The 25,536-nt window shown below is 35.4% G+C and overlaps 1 long non-coding RNA gene across 1 annotated transcript in view; it reads left to right on the top strand.

The window, feature by feature from the left end:
* Nucleotides 1–25,536, top strand: part of LOC122199390 — a 122,082-nt gene that overhangs the window by 79,224 nt on the left and 17,322 nt on the right. The window contains exon 3 of the long non-coding RNA XR_006193496.1: nucleotides 24,085–24,196. This is a non-coding gene — a long non-coding RNA (uncharacterized LOC122199390). The remainder of the gene's footprint in view (nucleotides 1–24,084; nucleotides 24,197–25,536) is intronic.

The raw sequence follows: 25,536 nt of genomic DNA, 5'->3' as shown, positions 1-25,536 counted from the left end.
CTCTCATGAGGACTGATTTTAAGTGTATTTATTTTGACAGAGAGACAGAGAGCATGAACAGGGGACAGAGAAAGAGGAAGAGAGAATCCCAAGCAGGGATCCCAATGCAGGGCTCGAACTCATGAACCATGAGATCATTACCTGAGGTGAAACCAAGAGTTGGAGGCTTAACCAACTGAGCCACCCAGACGGTCCTCTTAGGGACTGATTTATAGAAACACCCCAAGTTATTTTGCTCTTCAGTTTACCTCTTCTCATTCCCTTTAACCCACTCCCCATCGCTGTCCTACTTCTCTCTTTTATTCTGTACCGTTCTATAAATTCAGAAGTGAATTTGTAATCTGTGAATTTGTAATCTGCACTGATGAGAGAGTTTACACGCTGCATGGAAAAATTGAGATTTGCCTGAGTCTTTTTTTGAAGCTACTATTTATTTAGAACAGTTTTGCCATGTGGAGTCCTGGGTTTTTATAGTAATTATTTCCAATTCTCCCAAAACTTTTGTAAGAAGTGTGAGAGGGAGCATGCTTGAAAGCACATGGCTTGCCTGGTTTTAGGCAGCTAAAATGTGACAAATATTGTTTCACCTCTGACTTATAGGACTCAAAATTGTATGCTATTTTCAAAAGATTGATAGGATCTGGATATATGAGTGGAGCAGAAATGCACATCTCACACTTTAAAAGCTCTTATTGTGAAGTTTCTAGTAGGAAAATTAAAATACTGGTACAGGGGTCCACAGACTACAGAGTTATCTGTGAACAGAAATTGGGGAGTTTGTGAATTTAAGTGGAAAGAGTATAGCTTCATTTTTATTAACCTCAAGGAGACATACATTATTTCTTTCAATCATAAATATAGGAAATAAATAAAAGTAGCATATTTTTCAGTAAAAAAACTCATTTTTTTTAATTTTATGTATTTATTTTGAGAGAGACAGAGACATTGTGAGTGGGGGAGGGGCAGAAAGAAAGGGAGAGAGAAGGTCCCAAGGAGGCTCCTTTCTGTCAGTGCAGAACCTGACGTAGGGCTCGAACTCATTAAACTGCAAGATCATGACCTGAGTTAAAACCAAAAGTGGGACACTTAACCAATTGAGCCACCCACGTGCCCTAAGAACTCAAAAATGTTTAATATAATCCTGCAGCTTTTGCAGATATCCCAAGTAATTATTTCTACTGATTACTACTTCAAATTATCATGGTTATTAAATACATTGCTGTATCTTATTTTACCCTGTTAGTAAGGAAGGACATAAATTCTAATTTCTGTGGTTTTATTTTTTATTTATTATTTGATAAGTGAATTTTATATAGTTTGTGTCCTTGCACAGTCACATCTTTTATGTTTTTGAAAATTATAGTGAAAAATGGTCCATTGTCTTCACTAGACTCTCAAAGGGGCTCATGTACAGAGAAATATAAGAATCTCTTTACTAGGATATATGGTACCTGAAAACATGAAATTTTAACAAATACATCCAAAACATGGGGCGATTTTGTTAAGCAAAAACAAGCTTATGACATCCTTGTATTTCACAAGGTACAGAGAATAACAAAAATGTAATCATACTATTTACAAGTCTAATTTCTAACATCTTACTTATAGGCTTGAAATAATGGTACAGGGCTAATATTATAATACAGTGGGTTAACAGATCCCAAGATACAACTAAAATAGATTTCAGGTATTTTTGAGAATATATTCATTAAACACTATCACAGTTTTGGGGTCAAAGGAGAAATGACCTTTGGAAAACACACAGTCATTTGCTGTCATCATGATTTCTATGCCCTGGATGGATATAAAAGGATATGAAATAAAAGCAACAAATAAGACTACATAAGATGTAAAAAAAAAATGCAATGGAATAGAAATAGAGATGAGAATAATGTCCCTTTATAAAACAAAAGAGAACTTTTATTATACATATGAAATGCTTCTTGACTAACCTGAATAGTAATTTTGCTGAACAGCAGGGCCCAAGACAGAAGACACCACTTGCTGAAAGAAAACCTGGGTAGTGACCAGAAATTTGCTTTCCATCCTATTCAGTCTTGAGGATCTCACTGCCTATGAAGCTGCTTGTCATGAACCAGGGCATTTCAGAATTAGATAATAGAGAAGTTCAGTGAACTTTAATGTGCATTAAGAAATAGAGAATTTTTGTGTCACCTTCGGGGAAAACATCCTTTGGTTCCACTGAGATATGCTGTCACTGACCTGCATTAAACATAAAATGTAATATTGATTTTTAAATGCATTTTTTAATGTATTCTACACATACTACTTAGATGAGAAATCTTCTTTTATGCTTACAATAAAAACCTTGATATTTCTACACAATGACTCCACCAACTGATTTTAGATTAAGTCTTCACCAAGCCACAATGATTTGGTAATTTAACTAACTATATGAAATTAATTAGATATAACAGCCTATAGTTGTTAAGATCTGCTGTCTGTCCCAGATATAACTTAAACGCTAGCACTAAATATATAACTATATCTTTTTGCATGTAGATATATGTATATATATAAAATCTCATTTGAAGAGATATGCCATGTGTGAATTGGCAAATGGTACCTGTCCAAAATAAGTGAGTCCCTATGAACACTTGCTTTTTGTGATTTTTGCTGGGATATGGTAGAAATACTTAAAAATTATTTTAAGAGAAAAAAAAAATATTGTCTCGTTTTACACTCTTCTTTAGTTATTGTTTTTGTACCTGATTGCTTAATTATTTGAACTTTTCTTAACATCTGCCTGGTGCCAGGGTATACTCTGCTGGAGTGGTCAGAATTTCTGCCAGCTAGTTGCTCAGATCTAGTATGGAAAAGAATAATAAATTTACAGTTAAAAGATAGCATGATGTATCACAACACAAAGATATCTGCAAAATATCTGGTTTTGAAGTTTAGAGGTAATATACCTGGCACCTGGCAAATTATCTATCATTTGATAACAAAGTGGTAGTTAGTTGTTTTATTATTATGTTATATTTTTATAAATTAGTTATGTAAATGAACAAATGGGAGGCCCAAGTGAGTATTCTCAGGAAAGAACATGAAAATTTCTTGTTGAGCTTGTGATATGCTTTAGTTCAGTTGTAAAAAACAAGTAGAATTTGTACAGGAAGAACACGATTGCAGAGATGGGCTGGGAAGTAAATCCCATAGTTCAACATGAAATACACTGTGCTAGAATTTGGAGAAGAAGATGGTATTGGTACCACCTTCAGGGAACTCCAAAAGAAGGTGTACCACGAGCAGAACTACAATGGAGACATAAACAAAGCTTGGGGGGGGGGATAGAATATACAGAGATCCTTTCTGACTGGTACAAAATCAAAGTAATAATTCTAAATCACTCTTCCAATCTCTGGAAACATTACAAACAAAGACTTGTTGGTGAAAGCCCCCCAAAATAGTTCAAAGCCTATTAGAATGGCTAGATTTTTTAACGTGTAGGGAACCAAATGAAGGGTGCACAGAAGGAAGGGAGGAAGGGTAGGAGAGAAGAAAAAATATCCCCTTTGGTTTGCAAAGGAAGAAACAAATTTCAGAGACACTGAAGCAGCAGACTTTAAAAGCATTCATCTTCAGTGGTGGAAAGCTAATAGAGGAAGGAGCCTAGTTCAGTCCTTCCCTAGCCCTCTGAGTTTCCTGAACCAATGCCTGTGTAAAGCACAATAGAAATGAATTACTAGAATAATAAAGTGAAAATAAAAAGGTATAAAAATTTAATTTATTTTTGTTACCAGATGCAACAGACATTAACTTGCATTAAAGGAATGTAAGAGCAAATGTAAGAAAAATGAAAAATCCTACAAAGCTGTATACATTCCTCATTAAAGGGCACAAACCAGTAATTATCTAAACTTTAAATTTAAGCATTGTGAAATTATAACTAAACAAAGTTTTGAGTAGAAGAGCAGCTGTTTACACCAACTCCCTATATACATAACTTGAACTAGCAACACTGTGCCAATTGTTTAAGATTTTAATATGACAAGCGAGCTTGCTTCTTTTTAAACTTACCTATTTGCAATTGGATTGATGACAGTGCTGCACTAAGGGAATCGTGTGTAATTATATTTTTTATTTTTTATTTTTTTTAGTTTAGAGAGACAAAGCGGTTGCATACACGCTAGTGTGGGAGGGTCAGAAGGTGAGAAAGGTGAGAGAGAGAGAGAGAGAGAGAATCCTAACCAGGCTTCATGCTCAGCGTGGAGCCCAAAGTGGGGCTTGATCCCACGACCCTGGGATCATGATCTGAGCTGAAATCAAGAGTCAGGACACTCAACCAATTGAGCCACCCAGGCACACGCACAGAATAACGTGTAAATTGTGTAAACTGCTTCTATGCTTTTTTAAAACAACTTTATTAAACAGTAATATAAATATAAAAACCACATATATTTAAAGTGTATAATTTGATAAATTTTGACATATGCATACATCCATGAAATATCATCATAAGTAAGATAATCAACATCTCCAACCCCCCCCCCCCCCCGCCAAATTTTACTCAGGATTTGTTGGGATCTTTTCCTGCCACACCCTCTCTATTGGTCTCTAAGAAATGACTGATCTACTTTCTGTCACAATAGATTAGCTTACAGTTTCTAGAATTTCATGTAAATGGAACACTATATTTATGTGTGTATTTCCTGTCTGAATATGTTCACACAGGATAATTGTTTCGGGACTCATTTATGTTGTTGCATGTACATTGTTCATTTATTTTTTTAAGTTTTTATTTAAATTCCTATTAGTTAACATACGGTGTAATACTAGTTTCAGGTAGAGAATTTAGTGATTCATCACTTGCATACAACATCCGGTGTTCATCACAAGTGCGCATTCATTTTTATTGTTTGGTAGTATTATATTCAATAGATTCGTTTATCCATTTATCTAGATTGTATCCTGAGATGTTAATATGAGAACAGCTGTTACGTATAAAAGTCTTTGTAAAGATCTATGCTTTTTTTTTTTTCCTCTTGGGTCTAAGAGAATGGTTGGAGCAAAAGGTGTTTGTTTAACTTCATAAGAAACTACCAAACTCTTTACCAAAATGGCAATACCTCTTTTTTATGCCCACCAGCAATGTATGAGCATCCCATTTCCTCCACAGGTGGGAACAGGTACTATTCTGAGCTCTGTATCAACTCCAGGTACTATTACCTGTGAGAACAGATGGTTCTTTTCCCAGGCTCCAATAGTTTCTTCACTTACATATGCTAAGCAATACTCAGCTGAAGACATGAAGGGGACTCTCTCCATGAATCTCTCTTATTTCTGCTTCTCTGTCTTGCAAACTAACTGCCTTGGCTTCTGTGGATACTCAGAACTTGTAGGTTCAACCTAGGCTCCAAATTCCACACAGCAGTTAGGAAGTCCCCTCAATGTAGTAAACTGAGACACTCTTAGAACTCACCTCATTTGTGTTCATCTCTTAGGGATCACTCCTGTTCATGTTCTCACGTCTATTGTCTTAAAATTCATTGTTTCATTTATTTTTTCTGTTTCAGGAAAGAGTGAATCTGGTCAAGGGGATGTCATCTTGGCGGAATTTAATGTTTTCTCTGATATTTCAATGCATAAAACTATAGAAATTGTCAAAGTACCACCTTACAAAGGAAATATGATGGGATTGAATAAGAAATTTGTTAAAAATTCAGGAATTTTAATTTATAAATATATATCTGTGTATACACATATATACACATATATGTGTGTATATATATATATGTATGTGTGTATATATATATGTATATATATATATATTTCATATATGTAAGTAAATAAGCTAGGCTATAGTTTTAAACTTAATTTCCAACCCTTAACCAAGGGCATGTTTCAACATTGTTCTGTAAGTCTAAATTAAAATTATATTATAGTTTAAATGGATTTGGATCCTTGAATTTCCTGTGTGAAGATGTTTATTTCATATAAAGTAAAAGGCAAAAATGTTTTTATATGGTATTTGATGATAAATTTAGCACATGTCATGTATTTAGATCATTACCTACATCATTATTAAACAGTTAAATTATGGAACATGTCATAACTTGCTATAGAAACTCTCTTATTTTCCATTGAAAAACATATTGCCTTCTTTTTCTTGGATGGAAATATAAAAATAACTTTAAAATAAGTAATTAAAAATAATTAGTATCAGGAAAATAAGTAGTCCTGCTATTCAGTGAGTATCTTTTAAAATTAAGACCAAATTGGTTTAATCTTGCAGATACACTACACGTTTATTCCATAGTTCAAACATTCCTGATAGGATTTCTCCAGGATATCCTTTCTACTTTAATATATATTATCAGTTGCTTATAATTGACTTTTATATTATTATATAAAACAGAACAATTGTTAATGATACTATATTTTATATAATTTATAATATACTAGCCTCTTCATCATTTGCAATTTTATGATGCCACTAAACATACTCTTTATTTCAGTTGACTTTCTTTTTTCACAGAAATACTTCTTCAATGAAGGAAGCAATCTGTTGATTTATATTCTGGCATAGGTTTCTTAATGTGGATAACTATTCTAGTATGTTTTTCTGTAATTGTAGTGGTGTCATCAGATTATATTACAGAACAAGTCTTAAACTCCAAATTACATATATTAACAATGTAAACATTCATAGTTCAATTCAGTATTACTATTTATGAGCAATTAAGCTGAAAACATATCCTTTTTTCAATCACCATTATATTCAAATTGAACATATGCTGAAAGAATGTCTATGTTAGAGTCTATGCATTCATCATATTACAATGAAAGCTACATTGCTAAATGTATTTGATATATGACTTAGCCAGATTATCAGCTATGATGTCATTGGAAATTGATGCTTCAGCTAACTTTTTTGGCCATAAATTAACTCTTATCCAATTACATATTTTCTTTTTTTTTCAATATATGAAGGTTATTGTCAAATTGGTTTCCATACAACACCCAGTGCTCATCCCAAAAGGTGCCCTCCTGAGTACACAACACCCACCCTCTCCTCCCTTCCACCCCCATCAACCCTCAGTTTGTTCTCAGTTTTTAAGAGTCTCTTATGCTTTGGCTCTCTTCCACTCTAACCTCTTTTTTTTCCCCCTTCCCCTCCCCCATGGGTTTCTGTTAAGTTTCTCAGGATCCACATAAGAGTGAAAACATATGGTATCTGTCTTTCTCTGTATGGCTTATTTCACTTAGCATCACACTCTCCAGTTCCATCCACGTTGCTACAAAAGGCCATATTTCATTCTTTCTCATTGCCACATAGTACTCCATTGTGTTTATAAACCACAATTTCTTTACCCATTCATCAGTTGATGGACATTTAGGCTCTTTCCATAATTTGGCTATTGTTGAGAGTGCTGCTATAAACATTGGGGTACAAGTGCCCCTATGCATCAGTACTCCTGTATCCCTTGGGTAAATTCCTAGCAGTGCTATTGCTGGGTCATAGGGTAGGTCTATTTTTAATTTTCGGAGGAACCTCCACACTGTTTTCCGTAGTGGCTGCACCAATTTGCATTCCCACCAACAGTGCAAGAGGGTTCCCGTTTCTCCATATCCTCGCCAGTATCTATACTCTCCTGATTTGTTCATTTTGGCCACTCTGACTGGTGTGAGGTGATTATCTGAGTGTGGTTTTGATTTGTAGCGACATTGAGCTACATTGAGCATCTTTTCATGTGCCTGTTGGCCATCCGGATGTCTTCTTTAGAGAAGTGTCTATTCATGTTTTCTGCCCATTTCTTCACTGGGTTATTTGTTTTTTGGGTGTGGAGTTTGGTAAGCTCTTTATAGATTTTGGATACTAGCCCTTGTCCGATATGTCATTTGCAAATATCTTTTCCCATTCCGTTGGTTGCCTTTTAGTTTTGTTGGTTGTTTCCTTTGCTGTGTAGAAGCTTTTGATCTTCATAAGGTCCCAGTAGTTCATTTTTGCTTTTAATTCCCTTGCCTTTGGGGATGTGTCAAGTAAGAAATTGCTACGGCTGAGGTCAGAGAGGTCTTTTCCTGCTTTCTTCTCTAGGGTTTTGATGGTTTCCTGTCTCACATTCAGGTCCTTAATCCATTTTGAGTTTATTTTTGTGAATGGTGTGAGAAAGTGGTCTCAACCTTCTGCATGTTGCTGTCCAGTTCTCCTAGCACCATTTGTTAAAGAGACTGTCTTTTTTCCATTGGATGTTCTTTCCTGCTTTGTCAAAGATTAGTTGGCCATACGTTTGTGGGTCTAGTTCTGGGGTTTCTATTCTATTCCATTGGTCTATGTGTCTGTTTTTTGTGCCAATACCATGCTGTCTTGATGATTACTGCTTTGTAGTAGAGGCTAAAGTCTGGGATTGTGATGCCTCCTGCTTTGGTCTTCTTCTTCAAAATTACTTTGGCTATTCGGGGCCTTTTGTGGTTCCATATGAATTTTAGGATTGCTTGTTCTAGTTTCGAGAAGAATGCTAGTGCAATTTTGATTGGGATTGCATTGAATGTGTAGATAGCTTTGGGTAGTACTGACATTTTGACAATATTTATTCTTCCAATCCATGAGCACGGAATGTTTTTCCATTTCTTTATATCTTCTTCAATTTCCTTCATAAGCTTTCTATAGTTTTCAGCATACATCTTTGGTTAGATTTATTCCTAGGTATTTTATGCTTCTTGGTGCAATTGTGAATGGGATCCGTTTCTTTGTCTTTCTGTTGCTTCATTATTAGTGTATAAGAATGCAACTGATTTCTGTGCATCCAATCACATATTTTCAATGCAGGCTAAGGCTAGTGTCTTGACCACTGTATATAAGTATTTGTTTTAGTCTTAATTTATTAAGAAGCACAAAGAATTCAGTTTGATATGTGAAATATTGCATTCTGTCTTCTATCAGCTTTAAATACGGTTCCTTTTCTGTCAAAGAAATTCAAAGAGGTTTTGAAAACTTACTGGTTATACTTTGCATGCAAATGTCCCTTATAGAAAATTGCAATGAAAGTTTTCTCTCAAATGATATGCTCATATCATGGTTGTTTGTAGACCAACACTAATTCATGGAGTACCACAGGTATAGCGTAACTCTTAACAGCTCTGATTTTGGTGATATAATGAATACTGTCCCTATAACCAGTGAAAGGAAAATGGAAGGAGAATGTTTATGCCAACCAGCCAGGCTAATACTTGACTTCAACATTCTGTGATCAATATTCCTCAAGTTGCATGCTTTCATTGTGAAAATACTGATCTAAGAATTGAAGGGATTGATAGTGGTGAGAAGAATGGATATTTGTAATCTTGGTAAAGGGAATGAGTAGGGCTTAAGGGAATCATGAATATAGGACATTTGGAGAAAGATTGTTTTTGGATTTTGCCCTGTCATTATCTGGAAGAGTTTTTGAATATCATAATCTTTATCCATTAAATAAGAATTGGCCCTATTCTTTATATTCCAGTTATTATAAAGTCTCTATTTAGTAAGAGAGAATATACCTTCACACCAATCTAGCTAGAGACTAAAACAACAGCCAAAGTCCTCTGAAATACTTAACATGCCTGGTAGTTATGGCTTGCTTTTCATCTCTCTGATTTAAATTTTTAAACTCTTGGATAGTTTTACTGCCCAGGATTGATGGGCTCCAGCAGAAGCAGCTTATCATTGTAAGTCACACTCGGTTGCCAGGCTTAACTCAAAGAAAATGTAAAATAACTTCAGGCCTTCTGACATTTCAATGCAGATTTTGTAATATGTACGAAAGAATGGAAAACGCACAACGTCATACTGAACTGCTCACTTAAGTTCATTGCACTTGATTATTCATGAATGTCTATAATATAATGTGAGGATAGAAATAATGTAAAATAATCTGGCTTGAAGAATAATAAGATAGGTTTCTGACATAATTTGGGGAACATATTATCTATAAACAATGACATTTTATGGTGTCCGATTTTTTTCATTTTGTTTTTACAAATATTTCCTATCCTGGCCTAGGAATTTTTATGTATAGAAAATATCATATAATAGGACTGTATCGATATTCCAGACAAGAGTGCAAGGTGCAAGCCCACTGAAAGCCTCCATGAATGTAATGATCGTAAGGTGACACTCCATTCAGAGATGTGCTTCTTTGTGTCTCCCAGAGATATGTTTCAGTCACATGTCCTACTGATCTACAACTTGAAATTCTTTGAATAGAAACAAACCCAAGAAGATTGTCCTTGGAACCTGGGAACACGGGGAAGACATTGCATAATTCCGCCTGAAGTCAACTTAATTCATACGTTTACAAAGAGGAAACTGTATTTTCTTCTTACATGCTTGTTATAATAGATGCAGAGAAGATGAAAAAAAAGGTGTCTTGGGGATTTTGAACAGATAGTGCTTAAAATGGGAGATGGAAAAATAATTTCAGTGCTAAAAGCAGCACTTGTGATTTAAGACTATCTATATAATCTTCAAAATAATTTCATCCTCTGTGTATTTCAGTGATTGAATTCTTATTTTGGATAAAAGTATTTTAAAATATTAGTTTGTGATTTGATCTAATGCTTTAGGGCAAGTGGACAAAGTGAAATTAAAACATTCGCCACCTAGTGGCCAAGAGACATATGGCTCTTTAATTTTATTATCTAGAAAATGGAGGAGAAAATACCTAATTACCATTCCACCTCCTGTTTCCAAGTAAAGTGGAGGAATATATGTGCTGTTAAAGAAAATTTGTACCCAGAAAGGGTTAAACAGGCAACAAACGTTTTAGGCAGGATTATTGCAATAGGGTTAAGGCTATTGGCATAGGGAGAAAGCATGAACGCAACTCTGTGGAAACAAAAACCAGGAGAGTTTTTAATCACTTGGTGAGACAGTGGAAAAGCACTGAGGGACATTAGGGGTAAGTTGGTCAACGTGATTAGGCTACATTCATTTGCTAATGACTCTTACAGAAGCTGGGATCCTACTCTCCTTGATGATTATAAATAAGGCATTACCTTCCTTGATCATATTTCAAAGGGATGGCTTCCAGGTCCTTAAGAATGGCACTCCTTAATTCCTGGCAAGAGGTGGGGAGACGATTTACATCTTAAAGAGTAGAGGAAACTTGACAATCTCACATTTTCTAAAGTAAAAGTTCTAAAAAACGGGAGGTCAGAGGCCTGTATTCAGGAAGAAACCTAATGCTTAGTTGAATGAACAGAAATTTAATGCCATCTTGGTCAAAGCACATCTGTCCTGGCTCGTGCGTGGGCACATACACAAACACAGTGTTTTTCCCTCTTTCTGCACTGTTTCTTGTTAACGTGATAAACGGTTTTGGCAGTTAATTTAGTTTTCATAAACTTATATACTAGTCAGGAGAAATGTCCAATGTAGTTAAGTTTTGTTACGTTTAGTTTATTTTCATTTATTTCATTTATTGGGAGAGAGAGAGAGAATCCCAAGCAGGCTCCACACCCAGTGCAGAGCCGGATGTGGGGCTCAAACTCATTAACCGTGTGATTGTGACCTGAACCAAAATCAAGAGTCCATGCTTAACCAACTGAACCACCTGGGCACCCCAAAATAAATACATTTCTATGTTTCCTTCTTATGTCTTTTATTTTAACTTTTCTAAAATCTTCAAATGGTTAAAATTTAAGAAATATGTTTTATTCCTCAGTTTTGAGAAAACTGTATTTCCTCATTCTAGCATTAAAGGAAGCATAACTCATTAAAACTCATTTTATATAAAGTTTTCTAAACATCCCAGCTGACAATGAAACAGAACTTTAAATAAGGAGGTGAGTAATTAATTTGCTTCTACTAATTCCTTCATTTCAGAAGCTTGTAAAATTTAGGCTTTGGAAAATTTATTCAAATATAATAATGTTCCAATATCTTTTCAAACTCTAAATGCATCTATTTACAAGGTGTGGGGCTGGAAGTAAACAGAAATGAAAATATTTCAGATTACAAATGATGTGGATGAAACAATCATTGTATAGTAATATATTCTCATCTGGAGGCTATGTAGCATATTACTAATACTTACCTTTTTTTTAATTTTAATTTTTTAATGTTTATTTATTTTTGAGAGAGAGAGTCAGAGACAGAGCACAAGCCGAGGAGGGGCAGAGAGTGAGGGAGACACAGAATCCGAAGCAGGCTCCAGTCTCTGAGATGTCAGCATAGAGCCCAACACGGGGCTTGAACTCACAAACTGTGAGATCATGACCTGAGCTGAAGTTGGACACCTAACTGACTGAGCCACCCAGGCACCCCATACTTATCCTTCTTTTAATCAAGGAGCAGCCATGACACCATTTTATACAAATATGACATGCCCCTTCACACATTTTTTCCAGATAGTCCTGGAATACCTCTCTTGCTCATAAAAGCCATTTCACGTCACTTAACATTTCCAGGACTTCATCAAACCCTTCACTAAAGGATTATTCCCTACTCTGTGTGCTTGCTATGACCAATGCTGCCCTGACTGTAATATGTGTACTTTTATAAATTCTCCTTTTACTTCATGGAATTTCCTTCAAGTGAAAAATTGTTCAATTTTTCCTCTTATCCTGAAGATCAGACAAAGAACACTAGTAAAATTAACTATGGAATTATAATAGACACCATTGAAGGCATATTTTCCTTCTTTCTTCTATTTAACGTTTTAAAAAACAATTACATAAAACAAATTATATGTATTATACACACATAAAATTATATATATGTATATATATGTATATGTATATATATATATATATATATATATATATATATATATATATATATATGAACAAACATTATTTAGCAATAAAAAACAATGATGTGGGGCACCTGGGTAGCTCAGTCAGTTGAGCATCCAACTTTTGATTTGTGCTCAGGCCATGATCCCAGGGTCATGGGATCGAGTCCCATGTCCGTCTCCACACTGAGTGTACAGCCTGCTTAAGATTCTCTCTCCCTCCCCCCACCTCTGCCTCTCCCTCTGCTCCTCTATTCCACTCATGCTATCTCTCTCTTAACAAAACAAACAAAAAAAAATGATGTATGAATCCATATTACAACATGGAAGAAGCTTGAAAACATGATAAGTGAAAGAAGCCACTCACAAAAGACCACATATTAAATGTATTATATAATTTCATTTATATAAAATGTCCAGAACAGGGAAATCTTTGGACACAGAAAGTAGATTACTATTTAGTTAATTGTATTAGATTGACACTGTTGGGAGAGCATAGATTATAGGGAAATGATAGCTAAAAGAAACAGGGCTTCTTTTTGAGGTGAAATAATGTTCTATTGACTGTGGTGATGGTTGCACATATCTTTGAATACCCTAAAAAACATTGCATATATACTTTAAATAGGTGCATTGTATAGTATGTGACTTAGATATCAATAAAGCTGCTAAAAAATTCATGAGTTAACATGTTAAGTGGGAAACAAGAAATATAGAACTTGAATTTTTGTTTCATATATCCTAAAAGTCAAGAAAAATGCATACCAAAATTTTCCTTGATAATAGGATGATGTTATGTTATCTGTGATCAACAAGATGATAAACTTAAAGTAAGGGTCTTTTTACTTATTTTTTTTTTATTATGAAGTCTTGATGAGACTGCTATTCACAGTATGATCTTTTAAAATATTATTTAGGGTTTCTATGATCAAAGAATGTGGGTGTAAAATTTATTCCTTTTCAGTATCTTTCCCCCAGAAGCATTTTGTTTCATATGACCAAACATTTCAATGTTTAAGTGAGGATATCTCTAGCTTTATTTGAATTTGTAAAGAAAAATTATTCCACAAGTTTAATCATGTAAGAATTGGGAAAAGAATCTCATTTATTCTTACATTTAATATTTATAAATTAGCTATACAGAAAACTATTTTTTTAATTTGGTAACTATTAATAGTGTTAAATCACTAATGAAAAAATATCCAAATTTGCCTCCAAATTTGTACAAGATTTCCCTTTCCATTTACAGATAGTAGACTTTTTTTTTTTCCTTAGAAGATTCCCTGGAGAAGTTGAGCATACACATTTCTTACAGGTGCTCTCTGGAACAAAGATTAGGAAGGAGTCGAGGGAAACAAGGATGGGCAGAGGAGGAGGTAATATTGGTATAGAGTGGCCACATCCCATGAGCAACTCTGGAGCTGAGATGGCCCTTCAGAGATGTTTTTCATTGAAGTAAAGGATCTAGGACTTTTACACCCTCTCATTCACTCTGTAGAGCTGGCCTGCCTCCAGGGGTGGGTCATTTCCTTGAATGAAACAATTCCCTTGAGCCATGGGAAATCTGGGAAGGCACCATGTTGTAAACTCCCAGCAACCATGGAAATGGGGGACTCTGCCCTAAAGGGTGCATTTGGGTAGTGCATATACTACAATCAGCAAAAGAAAATGGATAAACTGAAAGAATATATTTAATATGTATAATGTGTTACATTAAGATATGGTAGGGGAAATAGAAGAATGTAAAATATATTTAAAAAAACTTGGGGCTCTTGGGTGGCTTAGTCGGTAAAGCATCCGACTTCAGCTCAGGTCATGATCTCATGGTCCGTGAGTTCAAGCCCCGTGTCAGGCTCTGTGCTGAAGGCTCAGAGCCTGGATCCTGCTTCGGATTCTGTGTCTCCCTCTTTATCTGCCCCTCCCCCACTCACACTGTGTCTCTCTCTATCAAAAAATGAATAAACTTTAAAAAAATTTTTTAAATACTTTAAAAAAAATTTTAAATACAAAATTCCATTATGTTGGTAATGAAATATATCATTTCTTTCCATTTATTTTGTACTTATATAACATTTGAAAAATTCATCCATATTCAGCCTTAGCATACATGTTATACACCAGTTAATTCATGTGATGTAACTTAATACTATCTCTAACAATAATCTAGAAATATTCAGATTCTCTTATTTTCCTTCCAAGTTAGATTTTCAGTGATTTATTTTATTTTTTTTATAGATAGAAGTCTAACTCATTTTTTAATTCTTTATTTATTTTTGAGAGAGAGAACATGAGCAGGGGAGGGGCAGAGAGGGGAACAGAGGATCCAAAGTGGTCTCTGGGCTGACAGCAGCAAGCCTGATACAGGGCTGTAAGTCAGGAACAGTGAGATCATGACCCGAGCCAAAGTCTGAGTCTCAACTGACTGAGCCATCCAAGCGCCCTAGTTTACTTTTGACTAAAACCTGAAGAAAAAATAATCCTTTTCACTGCTAAAGGGATAACACTCTTTCTTTGCTTATATATACACTTGATGAATTTATATAGCCTCTATTACTTAGGTAAATCCTCTGCTATGTTTTCTTTTCCTTTCGTTGTATATTGTGTTAGCCATGTGATTTCAACTCCACCATCAGGCTCTTGAGGGTAAGGTCAGACCTTCTATATCTTTATAATTCAGACTGACAAGAATTGCACTCTGATTTATAGATGTTAAATCCGTGCTGGATTCTCAATTATTCTAGTAATATTTTTAGGAACTTGTTTTTTTCAGAAATTTAAAAATACAGAAGAGCAGAAGTATATAAAGAATAATAAAATCAGGGCACCTGAGTGGCTCAGTTGGTTAAGCATCCAGCTCTTGACTTTGGCTCAGGCCATGACCACACAGTTCATGGCTTCAAGCCCAACTTTGGGCTCTCTGCTGGCAGTGCAGAGCCTGTATGGGATTCTCCCTCTTTCCCTCTCTGTCTCTGCCCCTCCTCTGCTCACATGCTCTGTCTCTCTCTCAAGATGAATAAATAAACTTAAAAAAACAACAAAGAATAACAGGGGCACCTGGGTGGCTCATTTGGTTAAGTGTCCGAATTCAGCTCAGGTCATGATCTCATGGTTCATGAGTTCAAACCCCATGTCGGGCTCTGTGGTGATAGCTCAGAGCCTGGAGCTGCTTCAAATTATGTCTCTCTATCTCTCTGTCTCTGACCCTTCCCTACTCGAGTTCTGCCTCTGTCTCTGTCTCTCTCTCTTTCAAAAATAAACATTAAAAATTATTTGAAAAAATAAATAAAAGAATAACAAAATAAATCACTTATATTTCCATACCCAGAATTGACAACCATTTTTATTTTGCAAATTTTCCAAGAAGACGATGACTTCCATCTCACACCAAATAGCCTAAGCCAAATTATTTGAAAGTTGTCATTCAGAATCTTCCAATAAAATAATTTGGAGTACATTTTTAAAATTATTGTCTTTTTTATTATTGCCTTTCTTCATAGATTTTGGAATTTGGGTTTGCCCATACATTTTGAGTAAGATATACATTTATCTAAATCCTGTCCCTATGTCCCTTGTGCATCCCCCCCAATATTTGACTTGGCAGTTACTTCCAAAAAATCCTCTGTGGGGCCCGTAAAGAAACAAATCTTAACATGTCAGTGTTAGCCCACGGTGATGAGAATGAAAACATGCGATCTTGACAGCAGAGATCTGGTATCTGGACTAGTTCCCATCAGCTAGGTTGTCTTGCTCCCTTGCTGAAAATAAACATTTTCGCAGAATACCAACATCAGATGTGGACTATCTGTGATCATGATGGAACAAGACCAAAACAAGACTCTTCTGCAATCAAGACCTGTGAAAACAAACCCACAGCACAACCGCGTCAATGACCACGCATCCCTCTCCAGCAGCTCACTTGAGTGGCTATTGCTTCTTCCCCAAAGACAGCAGAGCTCAGCTTCACTCCTTACCTCTGCTATAAAAAGCATTATGAACACCCAGTCACTCGATTCTTTTCTGCTTTCTGACAACACCCACTCCAAAACAGACTCCCCTTTCTTTAAACCTTCCTCCCACTCACTGAATGATGCACAAATCTTATAAAGAGTGCCTCCCAGTCCCTGTTCTGAGACACACCCTGGTTCTGACGGTTTGCAGTCCCCTGTGTCACATCAACAACTAAACACAGTTTTGCTTGACTGCAAGGGTGTGACGGGCGATCTTTGACTTTCTTTTGCCTCTACTGTGATATTGAATATCTAGGCTCAATTCAGGGGTCCAGGTTCTCTATGCCTAGCTCCCAGAAGAATTCAGCCTCAGAATTTTTCCACCATCTTTTCATAAACCGAAGAATTGTATTTACGCTGTCTGGATTTCCACGTTAAACCTGGATCAGGCTCCCATCTTAAGAGAAACCTTTTAAACTCCTTTATTCTACAACTTTGAATCAAAAGCCCAGCAGGTGTGCACTTCAGTCTGCTCAGCATTTTTGCTTTTCTCTTTATGTCCTGCAGAGATGTTTATCTTCTGTGAGATCCTCATTAAAACTTCTTGTTTTCCTCTTTATCTGTTAGCATTATGTGTGGTAGGCAGAGGGGCAGTTAAACATAACTGAACCATCTTGACCAGTGAGATTGCATTCATATGTTGGTCTTATTTCCCTCAAGTTTCAAAACAAAATAGATGGAATATTTATAAAATCAAAGTCTCTTTTGACAACCAGTACAAACCTATGCCTTTATTCTATTCCCAAGGCGACCATTCTCATGAGTATGTGATACATCTTTTCTGGCTATATTTTTCCACTTTTCCGCACAACATGTGCAACCATGTATGATATATTATTCTTGGTCTGCGTTTTAAAATTTACATAAATGGCATCATTGTCTTCATATCATTCTGTAATACTGTTTTTTCATTAGACCATATGATTTCAGATCTATCTACACTGGTATCCAGAGTTTTACATATTTCCTTCAACTGCTACATCCTAGCCAATGTATTTAAATTTTCTCTTTTCATTACAGGATTTTGTTACCAAAAAATAAACATAGTATTATCATTTCTTATATATATACAAATATATATGTATATACATATACATGGTTATTTTCTCCGAAATTATGATACATATTTTTGTGCACAAATTTCCCACATTTATAAGGTCTGTGATATATCCTTATGTAGTCTATTATCTATTTTTCATACCCTATTAAGGCAATTTGAAGTTTTTGCAAACCTTAACCTAAATCTTCTCCTACCTACCTTGCTGATTTTAATTACTTTTCTCCATTCAAAAGGTTAATACTTAAGTGAATAAGTTGTTGTGTCCAATAACCTGGGGCAATGATTATCCCACAAAGTCCTAAATTCTGCAGAAAATTTCTGCCTGTCTTCCTAAGGTTTAAGAAAATCCTTCTTTACAAAAAAAACTTTGACTCTAGATCTGGCATTGAAATTCAACCTTCTGCTAGAAGATCCACCTTCTGCTTGTGGTCTAGCAGTTTTAAGATGTGATTGTTCCTTCCTGAGAATACCTAAACAAAGTGTAACTAATTTAGAGGGTCAGGGGAAAGAGCAGATGGAATAAAAAGACTGTAAATGTGTTGTGCAGACATGTCTGATTTAGGAAGAGAGAAAGATGCTGGGAGGGCAAGTTTCAGAAGGATACAGCCTTTCAGGCACCTGATGTTGAATTTAGAATTTTATTTCTGGGGTGCCTGGGTGGCTCAGTTGGTTGAGCGTCCGACTTTGGCTCAGGTCATGATCTCGCAGTCTGTGGATTCGAACACCATGTCAGGCGCTGTGCTGACAACTCACAGCCTGGATCCTGCTTCGAATTCTGTGTCTCCCTCTCTCTCTGCCCCTCCCCCCCTCATGCTCTGTCTCTCTCTCTGTCAAAAATACATAAACATAAATTTTTTTAAGAATTTTATTTCTGAGCGTCCATTTAGTAATTAAAGAAGTTTGCTATTTAATATTTCATATGTTGTCTCCTTTTTCCTCTCTAGTTCCTCTGAAATATATTAATTTTCAGTTCTTGACATGTAAAAACTTTCCCATAATGACCACTGTTATTTGAAGTCAAGATTTTGCCTTTTATAAAAACAGGTGCAACCTTACATAGGAAGCAGAAGCAATTCTGGGAGGAGACAGCAGGTGTGACATTTCTTAGCAAGAAGAAGCCCTGATCGTTGGTAGCCATGGTTGACAGTGTTTGGGTTCCCCTGCCAGAGACTAGGAAGTGACCGTGTGAATAACAACTTGAAAATCATTGATCCCCAAATATGGAATACAGTGCCAGAAGGTGGTCTCTTCAAGGTTTTATAAGAGACCCAAGGCAATGTTTGACAACTCCTCTCTTTATCATAAAAGTTACCAGCTGAACAGAATTCTGACCATTAGCTTTCCAAACCCACTTTCATTTCCCACCTTTCTACATTATTATATACTAAAATAGTTGCTAATTATAAAAAGCAAAACTCAATCCAGGGGCACCTGGGTGGCTCAGTCTGTTAACTGTTGGACTCTTGAGCCTGCTTGGGATTCTTTGTCTCTTTCTCTCTACCCCTTTGCCCTTTCAAAATAAATAAATAAACATTTAAAAATAAAATAAAATAAAATACTCAATCCAAGAATCTCTGGCTTGAAATTGCAGGTTAGTCTTTTTATATTAATTTTGATTACTAATGAATTTAGACTTATTCTATCATTTTTGTTCCTATTTAGTATACATTTTCTTTGCTTAATTTTCTTTTTTTCTGATTTCTCATAGATGTATCTAGTATTTAAATTTCTATTATTTCTCCACCTTAGAAATGTACCCATTTAGCTTTTACTCTAATGATTATCATATTACTATTAACATATGTATTCATTTTAGATTTTCTAACAAAGAATTTTAACTTCCTACTGATTCTCCCTTCCCCAACTTCCAGGTTTTGAACTTTAGAATGTTACTTTTGTTATGTTTTTAGGACAATAAATCATTATTATTTCATAATTGTGTCTTAGATTTATGTGACATATTGACTAATTTCTGTGCTCATGTTAGATAATTGTACCTTTCTTTTCTTATCTTGGTCCACATATCATTTTGTTGGAGTATGTGTTCCAGCTATAGTGTACAGTTATACAGTTATATAGTCTGTGAGCAGTGAAATTTTTAGTGATATATTCTAACAAGCTTTATTTCACTCATGTGCATGAAGAAACAACAGCTTGTTATAGGATTCTAGGTTCAAATTTTTAGTCAGTGTGTTAAAGATGTTACTCAAGTCTAGTTTGCTCAGATAAGAAATCTGAGTCATTCCCTGACAGTGTCTCATAGCCAACCTCATTTTTCACTCCAAATGCTTTTCTGGTTTGTCTTTCCCCTCTAACTTCCAGAGTTCATTAAAAAAAAAAAAAATTGGGGGGGGGCACCTGGGTGGCTCAGTCGGTTAAGCGGCCGACTTCGGCTCAGGTCATGATCTCGCGGTCCGTGAGTTCGAGCCCCGCGTCGGGCTCTGTGCTGACAGCTCAGAGCCTGGAGCCTGTTCCAGATTCTGTGTCTCCCTCTCTCTGACCCTCCCCCATTCATGTTCTGTCTCTCTCTGTCTCAAAAATAAATAAACGTTAATTTTTTTTTTTAATTGGGGTATACATGCTTAAAAACACATCCTTCTCAGGATACATCCAGTTTTCAACTATAGGGATTAATTGTCTTTCTTGAATTTCCCACAATCTTCTATCATTTAAGTCTCATCCATTCTCTATTCACAGCATTGAGAACTCTAGTGATACATGTTTTATCAGTAAAGCACCTTCTCTCTTAAACTTTGCTTCTGTTTTATGCTTTCTATCCCTCTAACTCTGTTGATGCATCTTGATACATTTCTTCAATTCTGCCATCTAGTATGCCAATTCTGATATTAGCTATTGCACACTCAAATTTTAGGACTTTTTATTATTTTTTCCAATGACTATATTTTTGTTAAAACAATTTCCATTTTTCAAGTATATCTGTTTTTATTTTATGAATATTATCTCCCTACCCCTGCTTAAACTGTGGACATTTAAGAAATACTCTTACATTTTTAAAGCATTTTTAATGCATTATTAAATAAACTAAGTTAATCAAGTATAAATTTGCCCATTTGTTGGATCTGTGGCCAATCATATCTATCTTATATTCATCCTGGGGCCAGGATTCCCCTTGGAATTAAAAATAGTTTTATAAACTCACCTTGAAAAACTTTCTTTTCTCCCTAAACAAACAGCCATGCAAGCTGTATATCTCTTTGTATCTTACTCAAGACTTAACTGCTTTGGGTCTCTCCAACTGTGCAAAAAGTATAGTTGTCCTTCTAGGGTTATAACCCAATTCCTTGTCAAGCAGATACCTTTATGTTTCCCCCAATCCCTTTCATAAATGAATACAACCTTTCCAGGTGCAAGTTTAGGATAGGGGAAATAGCCATTTGGCCCTAACCCATAATCTTGGAGACCAACACCCACCCAGATTAATGTATGGATCCTGGTTTATTTGCATGGTATGTTTAGCTCCCATTCTAAAGCAGGCATTAAACCATCAGTTCTTATTCTATATGCTTGATATCCAGCCCTCTTTAGACCCCCAATTTAAGATTATAGATTTTCTCTTCACATTAAGTCCATAATAATTTTCTTTGTATTTATTATTATTAATAACATATCTTCAAATTCTTAACAAATACCCTTTATGATGTTTATCTATGTTTTGAGCAGAGAAAGGATTTTCTCACTGTTCCAAGAAACTCAGTGTTAATTTTTTATTAACTTTTATTGTCTATAAAAGTAGATGCTTTTGTACAGGATCAAGTCTCTATTCTATAGTATTCATTATCTTCCTATGATTTAAAATACTAGAAGAACTTCTCCAGGTTCATGACTGAGTATGTTTCATTTAAATTGTGTTACTAATGTATCAGGATTCTCGCCCAGAGAGTCATGGCACTGAGGTTTTTCTTTCCAGGAAACAACTTTATTGGAGCCAGCACTGCTCAGCTGGGTTCCTACAGGACAGAGCCCTGAACTCCAAGTGGTGTAGTTTTTTATACCTCTTCTGTTTCTTTGTCTCCCATATATGGTAACACATAAACATGCGGTCTGATTAAGTGGTCTCATGTTACAAGATCTGAGGGCTATTGTCACATACTCATATAGCCAGGTTGCATTCAGGGTTTTTTTTTATTTTTTGTTTTTTGTTTTTTGTTTTTCCTCTCTCCTTAGGAAGGGGACCCTACCACACTAAGGGTATTCTGATAAATATGAAGGAAAAGGAGTAGAGGGTGAGGAGAAGGAGGAGGAGAAAATGAAGATGAGAAAGGAGAAGAGGAAAGAATAAAAGCTTACATCTTAAAAATGCAAAAGAGCTCTTTTCCCCCCCAAGAACGCTAACCTTACCCAACATAACTAGTCCTAAAGTGAAAATTAGTCACTTTTATCCATATAACCCCAGTATGTAGCCAAGAGCCTGACACATAGTAGATGGTCAAAAAGTGGGCATTACTTTATCATGTTATTGCTGGGAAACATTGTGAAATTGCAGCTGATACTGAAAAAACAGTTTGAGGTTTACAGTCATTACAAACAAATAGATATAGTGTGAGGATCTCATGCCTGAATTCTTTAATTATCTGTGGCTGGGAAACATGATAAAATTTGGTATTCTCTCTTCCAGGGATGATGAAGAAAACTTATTTCTGTGTTGACACTTGTCAATTGTTGTAGTTGTCGAGATTAATGTTTAGAAAGAGTTGGCCCTTGTTTCCAGGCCCTGCAGATACAGTGACTTCTTAAGAAACCCATGGTTCCTAGACCAGTTATAGAACATCAGTAAATCTAAATATATTCACGTTGCCCTAATGCCATTGCTTCAGCTTGCAAAAAGGAACTCTTACTGTAAAGAGCTCTTTGATATTAGACACTATTCATCTTTGCATTTGCCCTAGTAGTAAACGTAGTCAATATTTGTTAGTATCTTCTCCATAGCATTTATACTTCGTCCATCTCCCCCTTTCAACCCATTCTGAACACAGAACAATATGGAACTGCAGCAGAAAACAAAAACCAAACAAGCAAAAAAAAAATCAGATCAAGTTGCCACCATCAGGCCTGCAGTAAAATGCCCATGACTTTGTCAGTTTAATTTAGTTCTTTTGCCTCAAATCCCAGGGGCACCCCTTTTTAAGCCTTTTTCATCCTCCTTTTTCTATCATTATCCAGTTCTGAGCAACCTTCATGAAATCTGCTGGGGCCATATTGTTTTAAAAAGTAGGTTAGTGTCCTTTTGTCTATAAGATTTTCTTCTCTCTTTTTTATAGAGTTTGATTAATATAATAAAATTATAAGAACAGATAAAAATATATGTTGCCATAGAAATAATAAAAAATTGCTCATGACACCTTTTCTATAAAAACTTACTCTGTTCGAGATAATTCTTCCTTGTGCAGCCTCAAAAGTTTATTTTCTGACAAAGTAAAATGAACTTAATTATACAGTTATCTCACAGTTCATTGCCTCTTATGCAAGCATTAGAGAAAAACTGGAGCTCACACTGATTCAGAAAGTATTATTTATTAACTTTTTTGGTAAATGTAATGCTTCCACAAGCAAAAAGGAAAAATCAAGCTATTGTACTCTGTTCTGCAAATTAGTGTTTGGCAAGAGGACAAATTATTGGTGAATGCATATAATAAGATATGAAAATGGAGCAATAAATCATTGTTGATTAATAGTACTAAGTGCAACATATCCTGGTACACATAGTTTTAGGGTTTAGTATTTTTAGTGGCCAGTCTTACTCCCTTATATAAAAGTATACGTAATTCATAAATCTTTCAGCACTACAAACAGAGGATCTTTTCAGTTACTTATGCATTCATTAATATTTCCATTCAGTAGAAATTAGTTGACTCAGCTAGGAATCTAAAAATGTGTTTGCTAGCAAAGAAAGAAGGCAATTGGCAGACATTCATAGTCCAATTATTGTTTGACTTAAACACTCTAGTTGCCAACTACAAGAGAAACTGGAAGAAAAAGAGCAAGAATAGGCTTAAAATTCATTTGTTGATTTGATGGAAAAGCACAATACAGTTTCACTACATTAGTTGCTTTTCATGTTTTCTTTCACTAGACAATTTTTTTTACAGTGTTGAAGATTTGGAAATGATGTCTTGGTACATAGTTACAATTTAAATCCTGTAGCCATTTGTTGTTTTCACTTAAGAGAAACAAATTCCCAATTGAAATAGAAGGGAAACAGAAGTTCCTGCAACATCTCTTTATTTATCATTGAAAAGCAACAAATGTTTGGCTTTTCCAGGAAATCTAGAGCTACTTTACAGCTAGAAAGGCTGAGAGGATCATCAAGAATTGGGGAACTGAACATGCAACAAACATCTCTTTGCAAGAAGACTTAGCAAGGGAGGTAAAAGGTGCGTACTTTCAATTCTGAGAATTTTAATTGTACATTTTAACCTTTAGAATTGTTCGCAGAACAGAATACAGAGTCCAGACATCACATTCTGTCTTAGTCAATGCTGTTTCTCTCTATTCTTAAAGTGCAATGGCTCAACCTCCCACTGATTCTATGTGATAACTGCAAGCAAGGTGCTTAAAAAGTGCTTTTCCCTTAATTTTTATGGAGGTTTAAACCACAGGATCTATTCAACTGAGAGTAAGCGACATCTCTTTTGCAAAGGATCCAAATGTTCCCAGTGTGTTAAAAAACAAAACAAAAACCTTTAAAAGCTGTCTTAATGTCTTATTCGAATGAGGTCTCCTTAACTTACTAATGCAAGCACAGTTTAGTCCTCCCCGTTTCGGGAATTGGGAGTTTTTCTGTGGCTGGTGGGATGGACTGTGACAAAGTGTTGCAAATTTACAAAATATGTTCTAAAAGCCATATATGTCCCCCTTATGACCTTTACTGCAATCGTAGTACTATGGTCGGAAACTATTTTTTAAAAGTTATCAGTATATTTCTTAACGTGCTCTTTCTAAGTCTTGCTTTAGAATCCGAGTGTTTGTTAAAAATGGAGATGTGATCCCCTACCAACTGAATCTATGTTTTGATGTATGAGTCTAGGAAGCTGGCTTTAAAAAAGTCATCCAAGTGAATCGTGTGCATTCTGAAACTTTAAAAACTATTTTTCAAATTTATATCACATATATGCTTGCTTTACCTGTCTAATCATCAGATATCTATAAATTACTGGCCAAATAAGCTAAATAATTTCCTAATAAGATGAAATTAAAAATGATGCTAAAAAATCTTCATTTAAGAATTTTCTACAGGGAGTGATATGGACTCAGCTTCCATTTTCAAATCTGCTCTAAGACTTTAGGTAAAGTTACTTCACCCCTTTAAGTGCCAGTTTATGGCTGTTATAAAGATTACAGAGATAATATATGCAGAGCACTTGGCACTAGTCAAAGTGAAGTTAGACAATAAAAAGACTCAATACCATTTATTGAGTATTTAATACATGCCAGGCTCTCTTTTAGGTGCTTTGTATGTACCAACTCATTCAAATCTCACAGTAAACCTGTAAGAGAGTTTTTTATCTGCATTTTATAGATAAGCAAACTGAGGCAAATGTGGGATTCTAAAAATCTCTTTTTTAAAGTTTATTAATTTTTTTGAAGAAAAGAGGGAGAGTGCAAGTCGGGGAGGGCAGAGAGAGAGAGAGAGGGAGAGAGAGAATCCAAACCAGGTGCCATGCTGTCAGCACAGAGCCCAACATGGGGCTTCATCTCAGGAACCATGAGATCA

The sequence above is a fragment of the Panthera leo genome, chromosome A1, assembly GCF_018350215.1.
Source record: "Panthera leo isolate Ple1 chromosome A1, P.leo_Ple1_pat1.1, whole genome shotgun sequence".
Classification (NCBI taxonomy): domain Eukaryota; kingdom Metazoa; phylum Chordata; class Mammalia; order Carnivora; family Felidae; genus Panthera; species Panthera leo.
This window is presented reverse-complemented; position numbering and strand designations above follow the sequence as displayed.